Raw genomic sequence first — 24,190 nt, 5'->3', positions numbered from 1 at the left:
TACTTGAACTACCACCATTCAAGTTATAATTAGTTCATCCCATAGATGAAGCTACGCGACCAAAACTTGTATAGAATTAATCTTTGAAATATCATCAAAATGAAATGAAGTTACGAGATACTTCATTTGATGAAAACATCATTTTGAAAACTCGACCCTGCCAACACTTAACAATTGCCCAGCCGTAGCCTTTCTATCGAAGTGCTCTGGGTAGTGTTGCAGAAATATCCAATTGGATGATGAACTCATTACGGGAGTTTGCCGCGCCAGGAAGACCACTCACGATGATCAGTCGCAGTAGTGCAACCCCACCATTTTCTACATGTAGAGGAGAACCTCTCGGATTTACTTGTCAACCGAACACTGGACTCCAAAGGAATGGACCATCTTAGCGGAACTTCCAGGCCATTTGGGCCAATAAATAAGGCTGGGCCGGCGCCACTCGACCACTTACGCCACTCCTAGTTCAGATGAAATTCATGACTCTGAAACGTAAAGCTCGTCTCCCCTTTCCCCAAGTAGGAACTTGTTGATACGACTCTACCAAGAAGTCGCATCTAGCTGGAAAGAAAAATTCACCGATATTTCCCAGGCGATGCCTGTTAATGGATTAACTTATTCCAAGAATTTTACTTCCCGAGTGTTGGGTAAGTAATCAAAAACTCTTTTATCAAAACAACAACCTTGTTGCGAATATAAAAAAATACATCACGGAGCCGGATCCCTCAGATTTTTGAGCGAGTATTTAAATCCCCTTCGAACGGAAGATCATAAATTTGAAAACGAGTTTCAGGATCCGCTCTAACTTTTAAACCATTTTGAAGACTCGAAAATATTTTTAAGAATGTTTGGAGTAATGTTGATTTAATAAAATAAATCAGTCCCGATATATTAGAAAATATTTGAATATCATTATTTAAATAATATTCCCATAAGGATAATCCTTATAAAAATAATCGAAGTAGAAGTTTTAAAACTCATACTTGAAATGATTAATAAATAACCAAAGATATACTTATACGAAAGTACGATCTTTATTTGAATAATCGAAAATAAGTTTGATTATCGAAATATTATTCTTTAATAAAATAAAGAATATTATTTAATAAATAAGCGGAGTCATAAGTCCTCAAATGAATATTCAAAATAATATTCATTAAATACAATAAACGGAGTCTTAAGTCTTCGAATGAATATTCAAAATAATATTCATTAAATAAACTAAACGGAGTCATAAGTCCTCGAATGAATATTTAAAATAATATTCATTAAATAAAATAAAGTTATCGAATAAACCTTATTCGATTAATAGTTTTGAAAACTATATCTATATATCTATAAATATATATATATATATATTATACTCGGGAATATCGACTCCCGGTTTAGAAATATGTTCACCTTTGGGTCCCCTATACTAAGGGTATACGCAATTACTGCTTATCTCTAGCATAGGTATTATGCAACGATAAGCATTGGAATAAACAGATAGATATCAAGATTACGAAATAGACATGCATATATCCCATATCAGCATGCTCCAATATATCGCAAGATTTTCAAATTAACCATCATGCATCTATCACAAGATAATGCATATATATATATACACATCACAACAACAGTATAACGGGTAGAAAACTTGCCTGAGCGACTGGGGGTGGTGGTAAAAGGCCTGGGACGAGCCTGGTAACCTATAAATAACATATAAGTTGGAATTAAACCAAAGTCGCTTAAGAATCTACACTTTAACCAACTAGACTCTAACGCTCACTTTTGCGCTTAACGATTCACTTAAGTCGCTCGAGTACCCTCGGCTCCACCATTTTTAATAAATTAACCATTATGAATTTTAAGGCAATTCTTTCGTGAGTACTTTACCAACTTCCTAATCCATATTACGTAATTGTTTCGAAATCCAATTTGTCTTTTAGGGGCCTTAACCAAGGTTTCAAAGTAAGGCGAGGGGTAATGGTCCGTTCGCGAAACGCCGTTACTTAAAACGGTCGTTTCTCCTAAACCGTACATCGGATTCAAGCGAACCACATATCAAAACGAAGCTCGTAACATGAACTATCTAATAATGGCAATGCTCAGTTCATGTCAGTGAGTGTTCTGGTGCAAAAGTTAAGCACAAAACTGTCTAAGGTAAATCGGGCATTACGACTGCTATGTTTACGCGATTACCAAAGTTTAAACTACTCCAATCAACCACAAATCAACCTATAACCACCAATACCACCAAACTTCATCCAAACCTTACTAACGCAGTCCATAACCTCATGATTTTTCCAACTTATTCAATCTCAAACAAGAGCTACTAACTATACTTAAGGTTCATCAACCAACAACCAAGATTTATAACCCAAAATCATTATAATTCCAACCAAACTCTAAACATACAAGAATCATGCTCTCATGAACTATAACAAACAAAACCAAACCTAATACTCAAAGTAAAGCTAGGGTTTGGAGGTGTTATACCTTCCTTGTAGTGATTAGAGTAGCTAGGAAGTCTTAGGGAGACTCCTACAAGCTTGATCTTTCCAAAGAAATCAAGAACACAGAGTTAGGTTTTGAAGTTTCTAAAAGTCAGATTGAAAGAACTGTCAAAACGAGGGTCTTACCATGCTTATTTGGATGAGACTTGTGAACAAGAGTTGTAGGCCATCTCAATACATTTCCAAAGAGCTATAGAACATACTATTTGAGTGAGTATTGAAGGCGATATGGTAGTTTGAAGTTGATGCTCTGGTTTTGGCCGAGAGCTTTTGTTCTTGGAAAGCAAAAGTCAACTTCTAATTTGTGTTTTGTGTTTTTGATTTGTTTTGCTTGGTTGTTTCCTTTTGTTTTGCTTATTTACCTTTTAACCATGGTAAAATTTGTGTGGCTTGTAATCAACCAACAATCCCTCCATTTGTCATGCTTATGTCACCATGTTTATGTCATCCATTTGCCACATGTCTCTTCCTTATGGTTTGATGATGTCACAATCCTTGGTTTCTTGTACAAGCTTGTCTCTTGGTCACTTATTTGTTTTACGGTTCGCTTAACTTTCGTTCTCGTTTATCGTTTGAGAGATCATACCCGGGATCTTGTAACTTGGGTTCCCCTAAACCCTTTTTAATAATTTATATTCCTTTTATGATCCTCTCTTATAATCTTTGAATTTAAATCCTTTTAATCATGTTACCTTATACCCAATTCTTTCGGTATCTGGTGGATTTTTGGGAAAAATCAAAGTGTTCGAATTTGGATTCTGACGAATTTTACATACACTTATTTACTTTATGCAGTACTAATACGATCTTAGAATTTCCATAACAGTACTCCTATATAGCGTGTTCTGATAATTTTCCTTAATCAGCATCATCAGCAAAAGTTACTATTCATCCGTGTTCAAAAAAAAATTCCAAAAATTGGGGTTATTACAAAGTCTATGGCATGCTGATAACTCATGATTTAGAGGTTCAGCAAAGGAGAGAGAGGAAAAGCAACAAAGGGGAATTATGTTGCTTTGAAAGTAAATGATAAAGCTTCAAAAGAAAAGTTTGTTGGAGCTGTAAGAAAGAAGAACAATTTGCCAGAATCAGATACTGATGATTCATCATCAAAACCTGATGATGATACTGATTCTGAAACTGATGAGAACATGACAGATTTTGATGTCATGCAAATGGCCGCATTGCTGGTTAAGGGCATCAGGAGGATACAATTCAGGAAGTCTAAGAACAACAGAAGCTTCAGGAAGAAGTTCACTGGAGGTGAAAGGAAGTCAATTGGGAGAAAAGATGGAAAGGACTTTGGAGCTGGGAAGGTAGACAGGACAAAGATCAAGTGTTACAACTGTGACGAACCTGGTCACTTTGCCTCAGAGTGCAAGAAAACAAAGCATGATAAAGGAAAGAATAAAGCCCTGGTCATTTCAAGCAAGAATTGGAGGGACTCTTCTGATTCTGAAAATGATGACATATGCTATGCACTGATGGCTGGCTTTGATGATACTGCTTCCTCTGAGTCTAAGGTACAAACTCCTTTCTTCTCTTTTGATACTGAGAATATATCTGAGTTGAAATCTATTGTTAAATCTTTGCATGGTAATTTTAAGAATAAGACTCTAAAAAATGATAGACTTATAACTGAAATTGAGATCTTGAAATCTAGGAATGAACAGTTAGAGTCTGACTTAATAAATCAGATAGATTTGAAGAAAGAATTTGAGAGAGCTAAACATACAGTAAAAATTCTTGAGGTTAGATACAGTATGTTAGAAAAAGATCTAGAAAATGAAAGAAAACCCCTTAAAGCCTGGACTGGTTCAGGCAAAAAAGTTCATGAGATAATCTCAAAGAAAAATTGGAAAGAATGCCTAGGCTATAAAGATGGAGTTAAGGATGTTGACACTGAAAATAAAATTACCCTTAAAACTCCTGTTAAGTTTATCTCTTCAGAAGCTGATGAACCCAAATCCACTTTTGAAAAGGGTTCAACATCAGTATCACAAGAAAAATAGGTAAGTGATAAAACTTAAAGAAAGGAAAGCAAGGAAGCCATTAAGTCTGTTTAGAAAGAAAAGAACATAGGACTTTTGTCAGCAAAACAATTGAAAAAGAAATTATCTGAGGTTACTGACAAACCTCAAGTAAAAAGTCCTAAAAGAAACAGGAATGGTAAGCAAGGTATTTCTAAGGATTCAAATTACAAGGTTGTTCCCAATGCTCCTAGAAAAACTTGTTTTAACTGTGGAAATACTAATCATCTTGCTATTGATTGTAGGAGGAATAAAAAAAGGAAAACTGCTATTCCAGAGTCTGATGTTAGGGGTAGATCAGTATTTTATAAACCACAAAATCCTTGTTTTCATTGTGGTAGTAGCTGGCATTCGATTTATACTTGTAGTTCTTATCACAAGTTGTATCACAATTATTATGAACCTTTGCCTAAGTTTAATAAAGTTGCTTGTGTGCTTAATTCTGTTAGTTTTGCTAAATCTGCTTCTGACAAGACAAATCCTGACAAAGAAAAAATTGTCAAAAGTACTCCTGACACACAAAGTCTTAAGTTGTCCAAAAAGAGGGCCCAACAAGTGTGGGTCCTTAAAAATCCTTCTAATTAATTATTCTTCTGATTGCAGGGTAACAAGAAAAATACATTTGTCTTGGATAGTGGATGTTCAGGACACATAACTGGAAATAAATCCCTGTTGTCAGAATTTAAGAAGAAGGTTGGCCCAGATGTATCTTATGGAGATGGAAATGTAGGACACACTCTGGGATATGGCAACTTGATAATTGGAAAGGTAGCAATAGAGAATGTAGCTCTGGTGGATGGACTGAAGCATAATCTTCTGAGCATCAGTCAAATCACTGACAGAGGTTATCATGTTGTATTCTATGACTCACACTGTGAAGTTGTTCATAACAAGTCAAAGAAAATTGTCTTGATAGGATACAGACATGGTAACATTTATGAAGCAAGGCTACATGAAAGTCTTGAAAAAGAAGCTACTTACCTTATATCTAAGGCATCAGTAGATGAGAGTTGGAACTGGCATAAGAAGATCTCACCATCTCAACTTTAATTCAATCAATGAACTTGCCAAGAAGGAGCTTGTAAGAGGATTGGCAAACATGCTATACTCATTTGATGATCTTTGTGATGCTTTCCAAAAGTCCAAACAAAGAAGAGTATCCTTCAAAAGCAAAACTGAATTCTCCATTTCTGAGCCATTCGTCTAAAATGGACATTCGTCTAAAATGTGCTTGATCTCCCTATTAGATACCTCGGCTTGACCATTCGTCTGAGGATGATAAGCCGTGGCAATGCGATGATTCACATTATACCTTTTCATCATAGTAGTGAACTTGCGATTGTAAAAATGCGACCCCGCTGATTATGACTCTTGGAGTTCCAAATCTTGTGCTTGTGAAGAAAATTAAGCACCACTTTCGTATCGTTCGTTGGCAATGCCTTAACTTCAACCCATTTTGATACAAAATCAACCGCCAACAAGATATACTGATTGTTACAGGATGAGATAAATGGCCCCATGAAGTCAATTCCCCAAACATCGAAGATCTCAACCTCGAGAAGCATATTAGGAGGCATCTCATCCCTCTTAGACATATTACCTACACGTTGACATCGATCACATTTGAAAACAAACTGGTGAGCATCTTTAAACAAGGTTGGCCAAAAGAAACCTGCTTGTAGAATACGAGCTGCTGTCTTTTCTCCACCATAATGTCCTCCATAAGCCGTTGAGTGGCAATCTCGCAAGATCCCCCCCCCCCCGTTTCGCTGTAAGGAATACATCTCCTGATGATTTGGTTAGCTCCTTGTCAAAAAAGAAACGGCTCATCCCACATATACCACTTCACTTCATATAGAAACTTCTTCCTTTGAGCATAAGATAAGTCAGGAAGCATGATATTACTCACAAGGTAGTTCACAATGTCTGCAAACCACGGTTCTTCTTCTTGCACTCCAAACAGCTGCTCGTCGGGAAAAGACTCATTTATCAATGTCTTATCTAATGAAGTAGCATTAGGATTCTCTAAACACGAGAGATGATCAGCGACTTGATTTTTAGTCCCCTTTCTGTCCTTGATCTCTAGTTCAAATTCTTGAAGCAAAAGAACCTATCTAATCAATCTAGGCTTCGAGTCCTTCTTTGAGACGAGATAACGAATTGCAGCGTGATCAGGGAAAACTGTCACCTTAGTCCCAAGAAGATAAGATCAAAATTTCTCAAAACCATAGACAATAGCAAAAAGTTCTTTCTCCGTAGTAGTGTAATTCAGTGGAGCACCATTTAGGGTCTTGCTAGTGTAGTAGACCACATGAAATATGTTGTTCTTCCTCTGCCCAAGAACTTCTCCAACTGCATAATCACTTGCATCGCACAGCATCTCAAAAGGTTCATTCCAATCAGGTGTAGTTATGACAGGTGTCATGATTAAACTCTTCTTCAATGTTTCAAAAGATGCAAGGTACTCGTCATCAAACTTGAAAAATACATCTTTCTCTAGTAAACTGCACAATGGCATCGAAATCTTAGAGAAGTCTTTAATGAAACGCCTATAGAAACCCGCATGACCAAGAAAACTGCGAATTCCCTTAACAAAAATAGGTGGAGGAAGATTTTCAATGACCCCCACCTTGGCTTTGTCCACCTCAAGACCCTTACTAGAAACCTTGTACCCAAGAATAATGCCCTGTCGCACCATAAAGTGACATTTCTCCCAATTGAGAACCAAATTGGTCTCAACACACCTCTTGAGAATGTGTCCAAGATTTTGCAAGCATTTATCAAAAGAATCGCCAAATACAGAGAAGTCATCCATGAACACCTCCACATTCTGGCCAATCATATCAGAAAAAATGGCCATCATACATCTCTGAAATGTGGCTGGTGCATCACACGGACCAAACAAAACTCGTCTGAAGGCGAAAGTACCAAATGGACAAGTGAAGGTAGTCTTCTCCTGATCTTCTGGAGTGATACAAATCTGATTGTTACCCGAATAGCCATCAAGAAGACAGTAGTACTCATGCCTAGCCAATCTGTCAAGCATCTGGTTAATGAAGGGTAAGGGGAAGTGATCCTTCCTAGTGGCCTTGTTCAGCTTTTTGTAGTCCATGCAAACTCTCCACCCCGTGACTGTTCTTGTAGGAATAAGCTCATTCTTCTCATTTGCTACCACAGTAATTCCACCTTTCTTTAGCACACATTGGACCGGGCTTACCCATGAACTATCAGAAATAGGATAGATGATCCCTGCATCTAGCCACTTAAGAATTTCTTTCTTCACGAATTCCTTCATTATCGGATTAAGTCTTCTTTGTTGCTCGATCGTAGGCTTGCTACCTTCCTCTAGCAGAATTTTATGCATGTAATAAGAAGGGATGATTCCCTTGATATCTACTATAGTCCAACCTATTGCCGATTTGAACTCCCTTCGAAGCCTCAGGAGCTTTTCCTTGTCACTATCTGAAAGGTCAGATGCAATAATAACAGGCAAAGTAGATGCATCACCTAAAAACGCATACCTCAAATGCTCAGGTAGAGGCTTAAGCTCAAGAGTGGGAGCTTCCTCAATAGATGGCTTGAGGCGTTTAGGAGCTTTGTTCAACTCCTCCATTCCAAGAGATTCAAAAGGCATATCAATCTTCCTCTTCCAGGGAGAAGAATTCAAATATTGTAATTGTTCTTCAGCTTCGTCATCTTCACTATCTGAATTTCCCAACAAGGCTTTTTCTAAGGCATCTGACCTTAGCAATTGATCAAGTTCTTAAGTAACCACAGTATCAACCAACTCCACCTTTAAGCACTCCTTATTTTCCGTAGGAAATTTTATAGCATTGAACATATTAAAAGTTACATCCTGATCCATCACTCATATTGTGAGCTCACCTTTCTACACATCTATCAAGGTTCGGCCAGTTTCCAAGAAAGGTCTACCCAAGATTATGGGAATCTTCTTATCCTCCTCGAAATCAAGAATGACGAAATCAGCAGGGAAGATGAGTTTATCAACCTTGACCAAGACATCATCCACAATACCTCGCGGATATATAATAGAACGGTCAGCCAACTGCAAGGTCATATAAGTCAGTTTTGGATCAGGTAAGTTCAACTGCTTAAAGATTGACAAAGTTATCAGATTGATGCTAGCTCCCAAGTCACATAAGCATCATTCAAAAGACACTTTTCTAATAGTACACGGAATAGTGAAGCTTCCTGGATCTTTAAGCTTCGGAGGCAACTTCTGTTGTAGCACAACACTACATTCCTCCGTGAGAGCGACAGTCTCTAAATCATCTAGCTTCACTTTCCGAGAGAGAATACCTTTCATAAACTTTACGTAACTAGGCATCTGATCAAGAGTCTCAGCGAAAGGTATGTTGATATGAAGTTTCTTGAACACCTCCAAAACCTTTTCAAATTACTTGTCCAGCCTATTCTTCTGCTGCCGCTTAGGAAAAGGCGGTGGAGGATATATCTGTTTCTCCCATGTATTACCCTCAGGAGAAGTGTGCTCAACAGTAGTCTTTCTTGGTTCCACTTCTACTTCCTGCTGCTCTACTTCTTTCTCATCCTCAGCTTCTTCAGTCAACGCTTGAGTTTGTTCGGGATTCGCAACCTTTCCAGACCTCAAAGTGATTTCCTTTACCTGCTCCTTAGCTTCCTTCCTTCTTGGCACTTTAGTATCACTAGGTAGAGTACCAGGTTGATGATTTAGCAAGGTGTTGGCAATTTGCCCAATTTGCTTTTCCAAGGTCTTGATAGAAACAGCTTGACTCTTACACATTAGCTTCAACTCCTCTAATTCAGATTTTTCATTAGCTTGTTGCAACTGAAGTTGCTGTCTCGGTGCATATTGCGGTTGCTGAAAGCCAGGGGGTTGTACTGCTTAGATGGATACTGCTGATAAGGCTGTTGAACCGTATTTTGAGTGTTGCTCCAACTGAAATTAGGATGATTGCGGTTGTTAGGATGTTAAGTGGTTGGCACAGGTTGCTGCGAACGCTGAAAGTTTCTCACGAACTGAGCAGATTCACTATAAATTTCGCAATGATCAGTCTCATGGGCACCAGCACAAAGCTCACAGACACTAGCGATTTGATTAACCCCATGATTAGATAAAGTGTCAACCTTCATCGTCAAAGCCTTAAGTTGGGCAGCTATAGCAGTTGCTGCATCCAACTCCAGAATTCCTGCTACTTTTCCTTGAGTCAGTCTCTGGGAAGGATTCTGGTACTCATTAGCAGCCATCAGTTGAATAAGTTTATAAGGTTCATCATAGATTTTAGCCCATAAGGCTCCTCCTGATGCTGCATCGAGCATGGGTCTATAAGTAGCACCTAATCCATTGTAAAAATAGTTAATAATCATCCAATCATGCATGCCATGGTATGGGCACTTCCTTAGCATCTCCTTATATCGATCCCAAGCCTCACACAGAGATTCTCTAGTTTGCTGAGCAAACTGAGTAAGAGCATTCCTGATTGCAACAGTCTTCGCCATAGGGAAGAATTTAGTGAGAAATTTTTGAGCACGATCTTCTCAAGTGGTGATAGACCCTACTGGTAGAGAATGTAACCAGCATTTAGCTTTGTCCCTCAGAGAGAATGGGAAGAGTCGCAGCTTGATGGCATCTTCAGTCACATCATTGAACTTGAACGTTTCGCAGATCTCGATGAAATCCCTGATGTGTATGTTAGGGTCTTTAGTAGGAGAACCCCCAAACTGAACTGAGTTCTGTATCATCTGAATCGTACTTGACTTGATCTCAAAAGTGTTAGCCCTGATGGTTGGCCTGATGATGCTTGACTGTATGTCATTGATCTTAGGCTGAGAATAGTCCATCAAAGCTTTAGGATTTTCTGCTTGATCACCCATCTCTACTAAACCTGGTTCCTCGACTTTCTCTTCTTCTTCTACCTTCTTTTCTTCTTCAAAAACTTCCTTTCGAACCACCATAACTTCTTCCTCGGCTTTATCCAGTGTTCTCTTACGAGTATGCAAACGCGTATGCATACACCCTCGCTAGAGTAGTTGAAGTAAGACAAGGAAACAAATAAGTAACAATGTCCAAGTCAATGAACTTTAATGACCACTGATGGAAAATACATAAAATAAAAATTAACACTACAGTCCCCAGCAGTGGCGCCAAAAACTTGTTAGTCGCTAAACACGCGTTAATAATACACGCAAGTATACCCGTTCGCAAGTAATATAGAATCTTTTCTAGTTCGTTCCCACAGAGACTAGCTTGGTTAACTAATTAATTTATGCACTTAAGCAACAATGTATGGTTATTATTCAATGCTAAGACGATAAAAAATTGAGGTTGTTTATAACTAAGAATTAAACTAACAATTATAACTAAGAGAGTAAAGATGATTGAATTAATATTTATGACAAACATGGGATTCTAACTTCATTAAATACTTCATTCAATAGCCTTATTGTTCTTAACATTAGCATGTAATGGTGATGACACTAATCAGATAACACGAAACTGATAAACGCCAACTTTCCTTGCACGAGTACCATACGACCATACATCCACAAAAGAGATAGAAGCTGAATAGACACCAATCATATTGAGACCCTATATGTCTACAGAATTTGACAACCTAACGGTTTAAGCACAAGTTATCTATCTTGATTACATAGGGCAAGTAAGATGGTTAAAATTACCTAGGAATCATGCATATAAATACATGAACCTATGCTAGCATGGCAAGTTCTAAATCCTTAAATTCACTGTTGCTTCATTAAAGATTGACACACTATCTTATAAGTTCGCGACGCTCATAAGACAAATACGCACAAACAATACTAGGTTATCATACGATCACCACACATTAAGGCATCGAAACAAATTAACTGAAGAAATCCATAAATAAATCCGTTAAAATCCCATGATAACCATTAGCCCTTAATCGGACTCATCATCAATGTGGGTTCCGATGAAAGCATGGTATAACAAACGTAGTCTTTATAACGAATAAACAAAACCAAGTTAACACAAGAAAATAGGTTCAACAAAACAAGAAACGAGCATCCAAGATTACAACTCAAAATAAAGAATCACAAGAATAAACTAGATCATCTTCGTCTTTGTTGAATTTTGCTATAGGTCTCTTGTCGTCTTCTCCTTGCGCTCTGATATGTCTCGGACTTGATTACATATGAAAAATGACCTAAAGTTGTTTATATAGAAGCCCCATGCAATCTAGAAGTCCTCCAATTGTAATTATAATAGAATCAGGATTCTCTAATTTCGCACCGGCGCGTCCGCGCGCTATCACAGCGCGTGTAACGCCCCCAAATCCGGGGTCAGGGGATTTGGTCGTCACTATGAAACCTCAATCCAAAATAACCTGTTAAATCAATAAATAAATGCCAGCAACTGAAATATATCATTTGTGACCCCAAACTATACCCAAGATATTTTAAGGTTATAGTTCTAGAAATAAGATATCCAAATTCTAGAAATAAATTATTCACTTTCTTTTAAAACTATTTCCAATAAATTCCAACTCAATACTAAACCCACCAGTATAACTTTGAAAAGATGTATACCATGTCCAACTATAAAATACACAGCTATAATATATTATAATATAAACAACTTTATATAATAGAACTTACACTAATCCGCAAACCTGGACCAACCACCTTCCAAGAGCTTCTTTCTTGCTTCCTTGAATTACGCGGTTAAACAGCGCAAGCTAATCCTCATTGGAGGTTAAATTTGAAAATAGGCAAGTATGAGCGAAAGAAATGCTCAGCAAGATCATTATAGCAAATATAGGGTCATTTTGATATAAAACCGAGCGCAGAACATTTTAAAATCATAATTGCTGAAACAGAAAATTTATTAAAGAATCGGATAATTGTTTCTCACTGTATTCAAAACTCTTTTTGATATTTTTGAGCGAACTGCTTTAGCAATACTTTGAATCTTGACGAGAATAAAACTCGTAAAATAGTGTTTACGGAAATATCGTAAACAACGATAAAATGAAACAATGGTTATGGACTGAATTATAAACTTTATTCAAAACCGAACTCTTGATATTAATACTTATTTTGTTGTCATATCAAATTAGATATCAATACAAACTTTGATGCTCACAACATCCTATACTGAAGTCAACATCAATCATCTATACTAATACCACCTTTGATATTTAACAACGAAGTAAGTATCAACATAAATCAGAAACTGAATCAAAACTGCATTTCACCTTTAATCCAAAACAGAAATAGTTGATTAACCATTTATTCTATGATTATCAAAACAAATTTAGAAACAACAGTTTAGATTGGAATCAATTATATTTCATGTTGTTCCTGATGATCAGTCACGAAACAGCACCGGTATCCCGCAGCCATACCGTAAATATAGGTACTACCCGTATCCCGCAGCCATACGGTACCTATAGGGCGTCAGAAAAGGCATATATTCGCCTTGAAAGATATTATAGCTGGACCGATGTCTCGATCACCTACGTTGTAACCAGTAACCATCCAATCTTAAAACCTTTTTATTAAAAAGGGGTCATAATAATTGACAACCTTATAAATTTTTATTCCCCCATTCACTTGGGTAGGAACACTCGCAACCAAATCATTTTTTTCACAATCCAAAACATTTATAAATCCAATAATTTGATAAGTAAAAATATTTAACTATTCTGAACGTAGAATAATAAAGAGTACTTGCATAATAAACATTTACTCAACGATATGTAAAACATTTATCTATTCTGAACTGAGAATAGGAAAACAATACTTGCATAATATGATTCAAGATAAATATCACTTGAACGATAATTGAAGATAGGGATACTTGCCTTTGGGTTTTTAGCAGTTAGTCTCACTCGTAATGACACATCTATCCTGACATTCTGTCTCAAAACATCACTGTCTTTTATTCCAACAATTCACTGATTCGCCGCTCTTACGATTGCTAGAAGCCAGATATCCAATACCATTACATTCCATTCTTTCCAATGTCTGGTCCCGATCAACTCAAATGATCCTCATCTATAATTAAAAGATACTATTTTAATCGTCTAAACGGTAATTTCTCGACGAACTGCGCGTCAAAACCATATCGTGTACCCATACGATAGCCCACGCATAAAGAAGATAGTCAAATACAAGCCTCTTGACTCACGAACGCAGGTAATTCACATAACTTATAAACATTTAATCCACGTATCACATAATTCATACAACACATGACTCGGTTCGTCAAAAGGTGGGTTTCTGTATTTTTAAAATAAAAATTGGTCCAAAATATGACTTTTCAGTCACTATACAACTCAGAATCGATTTGCAAAATAAGCGACCTTTCGAAATAAAAGGATTTGTGTCTCAAAAGTATTTTTATGAAAGGATAATATTTTTCTGAGTCTAGACGCGTTCGCTTCGTATTAAATGGATAAACGGTCTATTTATTACGAATAAAATAAGAATAAATCAAAACAAATTATAAATAATTGAATCAAATTATGATTTTCGAAAATAATAAAAGATAATAATTTGAAATTGAAATAAATATTTTAGAAAAACTTTCGAAATAACGTCTTCGTAAAACAGACTTTTTCCCGGGGTCATACCCCTCAAAATCAATCCCAAACAACACAATCCAACTGTACTCTAATAAAATCAATAAATTTAAAACACACAATAATTTATATTTGCACGTCTAAACACTCAGGAAATGAAAAACACGGCCAAAAGCGACTTGTACCACAACTTCTGAAATTTATGAAATAAATATATATAAACACTAACATGCTATAATAAACACAAGTACGAAGGCGGAATTTCGAAATCGATACCCAAAATAAATTCTGATCACCCCAAAGACAATATCTGATGTCCGGAAAATATCTCCAGAAAAATCTGAAATTCATAGCCATAAACATAGACACGATGAAACGCCATGTGGAGTAATCAACACCGTCAAACTCCTTTTCTACGCCCCGAAAATAAATTAAAATGGAAAATATGCTCCGCAATTTTTCTTCTCAAAACATCGCAATATATATACCTAATCGAAGCGCTGATCGCGTATATATATAACAATTGAAATTTGGATGAACGGTTTGTAAGATATGAATTTTTGAAAATTAAAAATATATAAGCAGGGGAGAGAGAAAAGAGACAGAGAGTTGGGGTACTAAAATAGGGGGGTGCGGGTAGTTTATAGGATTTCTTTCTTCTTTTTTTCTTTTGTTTTTTTTTCTTTTGTTTTTTTCCTTTTCTTTTAACTAAAAATCAATACAACATTTAAATAATTAGCCCAAAATTAATAATTAGGGGGAAATAATATTTAATCATATAAATATAAAATTTACACCAAAATTTCCTCAAAATTATGAATATTTCAAAAATATGAAAATATAATATATTTGAAGGTCCCATGATTTTATAAAAATGAAAATACAATTTTTGTGGGGATTGACGTCCCAATAGGGGCCCAGTCCGATAATTTTTATGAAACCGAAATATTTCTAAAATTCTCGGAATATTTAAAAACTAATAAAATAAAATTTTCATCATTTTTAAAATATTTATAAATCGCGCGTCATATCCGCATTTTACGATTTAACGAACAAACGTGCGGGTAAATATAACCCGAAAAATTTCCGAAATAATTTGAAAATTCTCGAAATATTCCAATACTAATAAAATATAAGTTTCATAATTTTTGAAACATTCTGAAATTTAATACTGAATTTACACATATATATCGGATCCAAAAATAGATTACTTAGCCGTTAAGTAACTATAAAAATGATATAATTTAATACCAGATTTGGGTAATTATTAAAACCGAACTTCTTATAAAACACCCTATGAGAAAATAATGTACAAATATCTCGTCTCCCGAGAATACGGGTTTTAATGATCTACCGAAATGATTATCGTATCGAAAATTTTGCGCTGGGACGCGCACGGGTCAAACCGTAATCCGGATCGAAAAAGTCAAAACACGGAAAATGTCTGGAATTACCAGATTAGGTTAGGAAGGAGTTTTCGGAAGAGTTTCCAGTTGTAAAAATGCAAAACCGGTTGAAGTTGGACGATTCCCGGCTTTATAAAATAGTTTTATAATTACTCAAAAAATAAATAATAAATCCATAAATCATTATAAAAATATATAACAGTCCAAAAATTACCAGAAAAGTATCACAATTATCTATACTTTATTCTGGACATATTAAAAATCAAAATACTTACACTTTATCACATATACACACCAAAATATAAATATCAATCATCAGATAATTCACCAAAATTCCCATAATAATCACATAATAATTATTTATAGATAAAAGTAATTGCACAATATTTCTCGGATATTTCAAAACAATTTCAATTTACCGATATCAATAAGATCGGCTTTCAAATAATTTTTGAAAATAATACATTTAAAGAAATATTTTCAGAAATTAACAAAATCCGATACAACACTTAACAATTAGCACATTATCATTTAAAAACACGAACTCGTCAAACAGTAATAAAATATCCACCATTTTATTCCTTCTAAATCATAAAAGCATATATATATATATATTCAAATAATAATTATAATAATTCTATAAATACAGGATATTACAGCGCGAGCGCGCTGCCTTTCTGACATCCTGGCGCGCCCGCGTGCTTGACCAGCGCGGGCGCGCCGTACTTCTGGAAAAACTTCAGATTTTCTTCTTTTCCTTGCTGCTTCGAGCCGGCTTTCTACGAGCTTTTATTCCAACACCACCTTGACACCAAATTAGCACCAAAACAATGCTAATTCACCTGATTATCTAGATAATGCCTGAAATGCCAAAACACTAGAAAACACGTCAAAACACTTAACAACTTGAGTACAAACGCATCAATTCAAAGCTTATTAGAGCATTATAAAGTGTCATAATGTCACTCAACAACACATAAGATAAATATGCATAAAGATGCACCTACAAAAACCTGTGTGAAGTATGGTAGTGTTAATCATTTGTGTGTTAATTGCAAACTGGCTATGCCTGCACCCATGTCTGCACCTCCATCTTTTCTTAACATGCCTACCATGCATGTGAATGTTATGTCTGCACAAAATTTGAATGCGCAATTTGCTAATATGCCATTTGCACAAAATCCTTACTATACTGCATTTAGTATGCCACAAATGCCATTTAGCATGCCATACTGAAATAACATGTTTGCAAGAATATGCCTTTCCATGTTAACCGGCCTATGCATGATAATTCTGCAATGATGAATGGTTTTAAGGGTTCTACTCAATTGACTAAGGATGAATCTCAAATGCCGAAGTCAAATGAGAACAAGCCTAAGAAACCTAATAAAAAGGCTAATAAAATAGGACCCAAGGAAACTTGGGTACCAAAATCAACTTGATTTGATTTTTTGTGTGCAGGGAAACAGAAAGAATCTTTGGTATTTGGATAGTAGGTGCTCAAGGCACATGACTGGAGATTTTACCCTGCTCACTGAGTTCAAGGAGAGAGCTGGCCAAAGTATTACTTTTGGAGATGACAACAAGGGATATACTGTGGGATATGGCTTGATTTCAAAGGATAATGTCATCATTGAGGAAGTTGCCCTAATGGTGGACTCAAGCACAATTTGTTGAGTATCAGCCAGCTTTGTGATAAGGTCAACTCAGTAACATTTAATTCTGAAGCCTTTGTTGTGACCAACAAGAAAAGCAATAAAGTGGTCCTCACTGGAGTGAGAAAAGGAAATTTATATCTAGCTGACTTCAACTCATCAAATGCAGAATCTGTTACCTGTCTATTTAGCTAGGCAAGTCAAGATGAAAGTTGGCTATGGCACAAGAAACTGTCCCATCTTAACTTTAAGACTATGAATGAACTAGTTAGGAAAGATTTGGTAGGAGGTATTCCTCAAGTGGAATTCTCTAAGGATGGATTTTGTGATGCTTGTCAGAAAGGAAAATAGATGAAAGCATCATTCAGGAAGAAGCTTGATTCAACAATTAAAGAACCTTTGCAACTATTGCACATGGATTTATTTGGACCAGTCAATATGTTGTCCATCTCAAAGAAAAGATATTGTCTTGTAATTGTGGATGATTTCTCAAAGTTCTCTTGGACACATTTTCTAAAATCCAAAGATGAAGCTAGTGAAATCATCATCAATCACACAAGGCAAGTTAACAATCATCCTGATTTCAAAGTTAGAAGAATCAGAAGTGACAATGGAACTAAGTTCAAGAATTCTGTGATGAGATTGTTTTATGAAGAGAATGGAATCATGCATGAGTTTTCAGCAACAAGAACTCCACAACAAAATAGGGTAGTTGAAAGGAAAAACAGATCTCTTATTGAAGCTGCAAGAACAATGCTAGAAGAATCGAAGTTACCAACATATTTTTGGGCAGAAGCTGTAAATACTGCATGACACACTCAGAATATTTCTTTGGTTAATTAAGCAAAATGCATGACACCCTACCAATTGTTCAAGAATAGGAAACCAACATTAAACTTTTTTCATGTCTTTGGTTATAAATTCTATATCTTAAGAAATCAAACTGATCAGCATGGAAAGTTTGATGCCAAAGCAGATGAAGGCATTTTTGTTGGATATGTAGCTGGAAAAGCATACAGAGTCTACAATCTCAGAACCAACATTGTTATGGAATTTGTACATGTTGTGTTTGATGATAAAAAGATTGAAGTACTGCAAGAAGGAGATTTCCATGAAAGCCTCAAATTCGACAAAATTGAGATGACTTGTGATGATAGTGATGATGAAAATGATCAAGAAATGATGTCTAAGGACAATGCAGAAAAATCTACAACTAATGAAGCACATAATTCAACATCTGTCGAAAGACCAAGTCCATCATCCATTGAAAGACAATTTACATCATCTGTCGAAAGGCAAAGATCAACATTCATTGAACCATTAATAATAGTTGAGAGCCAATACTAATCATAATCAGAAAGAACCCCAACTTCAAGTCAAAGATCCACAAACTCAGGGGAAGTTTCATCTAATCAGAACTTAATCACACATCAAGACAATCATGAGGCCTCTTCATCTAGAGCTAATCTTTCACAACAGAGAAAATGGACTAGAGATTACCCATTTGAATTAATCATTGGTGATGCATCTTCAAGAGTACAAACAAGGAAAGCAACTCATGAAGAATGTCTATACAACAGCTTTCTATCTAAGAAAGAGCCTAAAAAGGTCGAAGAAGCTATGTTGGATCCTGATCGGGTTTTAGCTATGCAGGAGGAGCTAAACCAATTTGAAAGGAATAAAGTTTGGAAGCTGGTACCCAAACCTAAAGGAAAGAATCCTATTAACGTCAAGTGGGTATTCAGAAACAAGATGGATAAAAATAGCACAGTGATCAGGAACAAAGCTAGATTGGTTGCTAAAGGTTACTGTCAACAAGAAGGAATTGATTTTGATGAGACCTTTGCTCCTATTGCAAGACTTGAAGCCATAAGAATCTTCTTAGCCTATGCAGCCCATGCCAATTTCAAGGTCTATCAAATGGATGTTAAAAATGCATTTTTAAATGAAGATTTGGAAGAGGAGGTCTATGTCAGTCAACTTCCTATTTTTGAAGATCCCAACTTTCCAGAATATGTCTACTATTTTTTGAAAGCACTTTATGGACTGAAGAAAGCACCTAGAGCCTGGTATGACATCTTGTCATAGTTTCTCTTAGAAAATCATTTCACAAGAGATATTGTTGATAAAACCTTATTCTTTAGAAATGTTAATGGCTCTAGTATACATGTTTAAATTTATGTAGATGACATTTTTTGGGCTCTACAGATGAGAAATGCAAAAAGTTTGCCAAACTAATGCAAAGTAAATATGAAATGAGCATGATGGGAGAACTAACTTACTTTCTTGGTTTACAAGTTAATCAAGTTAATGATGGAATATTCATTAGTCAAATCAAATATATTTTTGATCTTTTAAAGAAGTTTGACCTAATGGATTGCACATCTGCAAAAACTCTCATGGCCACTGCCACTAAACTTGAACTAAACACTACTGAAAAAACTGTGGATATTTCAAGCTATAGAGGCATGGTTGGCTCACTTTTATATTTAACAGCCAGTAGGCCTGACATACTGTTTGCTACTTATCTTTGTACTAGATTTCAAGTTTATCCTAGAGAATCTCATTTAGTAGCTATTAAGAGAATTTTCAGATATCTCAAAGGAACACCAAAACTTGGCATTTGGTATCCTAGAGATTATGGTTTTGATCTAACTAGTTATTCAGATGCAGATTATGCAGGTTGTAAAATTGATAGAAAAAGTACTACAGGAACCTGTCAATTTTTTGGAAATAAGCTAGTATCCTGGTTCAGTAAGAAGAAAAATTCAGTCTCTACTTCTACAGCTGAGACCGAATATATTGTTGCTGGTAGTTGTTGTGCAAATATTTTATGGATGAAAAATTAACTGTTGGACTATGGTCTACAGGTGAATAGGATTCCTATTTTCTGTGATAACACAAGTACCATTGCAATTACTAAAAATCCAGTGCAACATTCAAGGATCAAGCACATTGACATCAAGTACCACTTCATAAGAGAACATGTCATGAATTGTACTGTACACTTCATTTTGTTCCAAGTGAGAAGCAACTTGAAGACATCTTTACCAAGCCGCTTGATGAATCCACCTTTACCGGGTTAGTAAGTGAGTTAGGTATGCTTAATTACTCTTAATTTGTTTTGATGTCTAAGCAATTTAAAATGCAGCCAGAATAAAATTTGATATTTCTTTTCAAAGATGAAAATTTTGGCTAAGTCAGAATTTACATCTCGACGGATGTTTATTATCCGTTGAAAGTGAATATTCGTTGAATTTTATCATTCATTGAAATATTAAATATTATTCTGGGTACTTTTATCTCGATGGATAATTGTTAAATCCTTATCCGTCGAATTGCTTTCAATCCTATTCGTTAATTCTAGGCATTATCCGTCGAATTTACTTACAGTCTGTAAGTATATTTTGATGTATAATCATTAGAATTTCGATAGTTTAATTTATTTTTAAACGGCTATTTTGGGCTAATTTGATTGGTTACTTTATTTTATCTTTTAATTTTTGACAGTTTATGTCTGAGAAAGTATAAAAGCCAATTTCATTTTCATTTTTACTTTTATCTTTCTGAAACAATTTTTCTAACTCTCTCGTCTGCAAAGCAAAAGCATTCTTCTCTACAATTACACTTATTCACAGCAATGGCACCAGTAGTCAAGATCATGTCCTAGTCTGGGTTTGTTTGTGGGAAAAATAACTTCGTCGCACTTGTGAACAAGGAGATTGCAACTTCCGAAGATTACCATAAAGTGATAGATTTCATTCGAAGTTGCAAACTGAAATATGCTATGTTGGAGTCTCATGTTATCTATTGTGAAGTGGTTGAGGAGGTATGGACCACTACTGTTTACAACTCAAAGGACAAAACAATTACCTTCACTCTTAAAGGTAAAAAATACAGCATAAACAGTGATATAATTCGTGCTTGTCTTCAATTGCCTGAGAATAATACACTAGTTCCACACACTGACACAGATGTAAGCTCCATGCTCATTTCTATGGGTTATTCTTTTGACCCTACCAAGCTAGGTGATGTTAGAAGGAAAGGCCTTAGAAAGGAGTGGAGCTTTCTCTGCGACTCTTTTATTAAAGTCTTTTCTGGAAAATTCAGTAACTTTGATAATGTGATTTACTCACTTGTTAACATGCTATATATGTTGCTTAGTGGCAAGTACCATAACTTTAGTGAGTATGTCCTGTATGAATTAGGCTTTAAGCTAGGAGACATTAAGAAAAGGTCTAAAAAACATATATTATCCAAGATTCTTTATGTTGCTAGCTAATTTTGTTTCCGAAGATCTTATCATTGAGAACCCAACCAACAAGCTTGATTGTTGGGTTCAAGAACGAAGGGTTATTGCTAATTTGAACAGGACAAACAACCTCAATGAGGTTCCTCTAGTCTACATGCCAATCTGGAGGGGCCTCAGGTAAGTGAGGTTAACACTTATGTCCATACTACTTCTCTAACACCAGTTTTTTTTGCAGACAACTGTGGCTATGGCATCTGTGATAGTGACCAAACAGGTGCTTACCCAAGCCTCTAAAACAAGAGTTTCCAAACCCAAGTCTCATAGACCTTACTCTAGTTTCTCTCAAAAGGAACTAGTTTCAAAATCTACCAAAACCAAATAGGGGAGTGTGAAGAGAAGTAAGTCTGGTGAGGGACAGGGTGAACATAAAAGAAACCATAAGGATAAGAAGAGAGAGGTGTGTGTAACCCAACCTAGCCACACTGCAGTTTTCCAACAAACTGTAGTGCTCAATAAGGATTCCAGCTCATTACCAGTTTCATCCTCCCAAAAGGATGTCACTATTGAAACAAACTCTCAACCAAGAGCACAGGCCAAGAGGGTTAGGGACACAGACTCACCCCAAACCTAAACAAGAAAGAAGAAATCCAAAACACTTGGGAATACACAGGGTGCACACACTGTGCAAACTGCAGTCAAAGACTCGGTTACAACACCTTCTCAAAGTCAGATTGATGTGGCTCTTGTAAATGTGGAGTCACAGCCAAAATCTCATACAATAGAAGCACCTCACACACAAAACTCACCCTCAAATTCTTTGGATGTGGATATGATTCACACATCAATTCCTGATTTTCCATCTTTACCTCTCATGAAGAAACCAAAATCTCAAGCAAGTGAGCATCATCTTTTGGATGATTTGTTGGCTCACTTGCCATTTCTTTCTGATTCTACTGAGAAATCTGTGCAAAATATCAAATCAATCACCACAGATTCTACAGTAATTTCAACTCCAAACCCTGTTATTTCTTCTATCTCAACGGATATTGTTCATTCGTTGACTAGTGATTGTATCTCGACGGATGTGCTTAATAGAAGTCATATGTTGAAACTCTCCACTACTACCTCGACAGATGTTTCTCATCTATTGACTATCTCTGTACCACTTGAAGTCTCAACCATTGTAACAAGTGTGGATGATTTAGTAGTTGTACAATTACTCCTAGGATTGAGGGAAGGGAGTGAACAGAGTGAGAGGCTGAGTTGTTGTCAGGCAAAATGAGAGGAAAATAGTGAACTTATGCAAGCTATTTATTCCATCTTGGAGAAAGTGAGTGAGTGGAGTCCCACCTTAGATGGCGAAGGTAAGGGTGTGAGGGTGGGAAGCCAAGGGGAGCCCTTGATGCAAGAAAATAGAGAAAAAGAGAGAAAATCAGGTACTGAAGAATGGGAAGAGCCCATTGTTAGTGAGTTAAGGGATGTCGATGAGGCTGAAAAGAAACATCTTTTTTAGCAAGATTATCAAGCTCTCTTAGACTTAATTTCTTATGAAGCTGAGGCATTTACTCACCTTGTTCCAGCTTATCATACTTTGGCTGAACAGGATGCAATCACTGTCATGCCCTCCACATCTGGTGATGATTTTAAATATCCATCTGGTGGTTCTGAAGACAATTTTGGGGATGATGATGGTGAAGGAGAATTCATGGACATGGGGGGAGAATCAGGCCCTAGCTCAAGCATCAACACTCCATCATAGATGCTTGGCAAAGAATGCAATGAGCATCACTTCAAATCAAATCTCTTTCACATAATCCACCAGACTCAGATTGCTCTTCAAGCTACTACAAATGTCAACACCAAGAGACGTCTTCAAGTATACCTTGAGTCTCTTCAATTGCACCAAATTCGATCTCTAAAGCAAACTCAAGATGTGACTGAGCTCAAGACAGAGATTGGTCAAGTCAAAAAGGATATCACTGCAAGAATGGAGGCTACCTTTCCTAACACAACAATGTTAGATATCAACAGAAAACTCAGGAAAAACTATGATCTAGTTAGCAAGGTGGATTATTTGGACACTAGGCTCAAGACCCTGAAAACCTCAATCACTCAAATCCAACTCCATCAAGCTCAACAAACACTGCTTCTTCAAAAGTAGGTGCTGCATAAACCTCTACCTCTGATCAACTTAATGCTAACAAAAAGGGGGAAAAAGATTCTACTATTCCAGTTAGTCAAGGAGAGTCAGTTAGTAGGGGGAGAAAGTGCTCAACATACAAGTCAGCAAGGTGATTGTTCCAGCAATTACTTTCTCTAAGCCACCAGCTCTTGACATCATTCATTTGATCAACATAGCAGCAACTGAATTGGAGATAAAAGAAAATTGGAAGCAGCTTGATGAGAACATCAAGAAGAAATTTGGTCAAATTGAGAAACAAGATAAAATATTTTCTCAATTCTCTCAATTAAAACCAATTTCAGCAAATGACTTGAGCTTAGGGAACATGGAAAGGGGTCAACCCTCAACAATCAAATCTCCAAAGGCCAATGTGATTTTTCAGCCAAAGAGAAATTATCCAAAGAATTCAGACGAAAATCCATTATACCTAAGGTATGAAACCCCTAAGCCATATGAGAAAAAGCTGCTTGGAAGGTCTATTATTTTCTTTAAAGATCCCAGAGACTTGGTCTTAAAAAAGAAAATAGCCAAAATCTACAGGAATGGGAAAATGATCTGTGTGGTGGTTGGACATTCACAGTTTGCATATGCTAAGAAAGAA

At 36.2% G+C, this 24,190-nt stretch overlaps 1 non-coding gene across 1 annotated transcript; it reads left to right on the top strand.

The window, feature by feature from the left end:
• Positions 1 to 9,908: 9,908 nt before the first annotated feature.
• LOC141682353 (small nucleolar RNA R71) lies at positions 9,909 to 10,015 on the top strand. The gene has a single exon (XR_012559755.1). It is a non-coding gene; the product is annotated as a small nucleolar RNA R71 (small nucleolar RNA).
• The last annotated feature ends 14,175 nt before the right edge of the window (positions 10,016 to 24,190 follow it).

This window comes from Apium graveolens, chromosome 8, assembly GCF_009905375.1.
Source record: "Apium graveolens cultivar Ventura chromosome 8, ASM990537v1, whole genome shotgun sequence".
NCBI classification, from domain to species: Eukaryota; Viridiplantae; Streptophyta; class Magnoliopsida; order Apiales; family Apiaceae; genus Apium; species Apium graveolens.
Note: the sequence above shows the minus strand (reverse complement) of the source record. Positions and strands in the feature narration are given on the sequence as shown.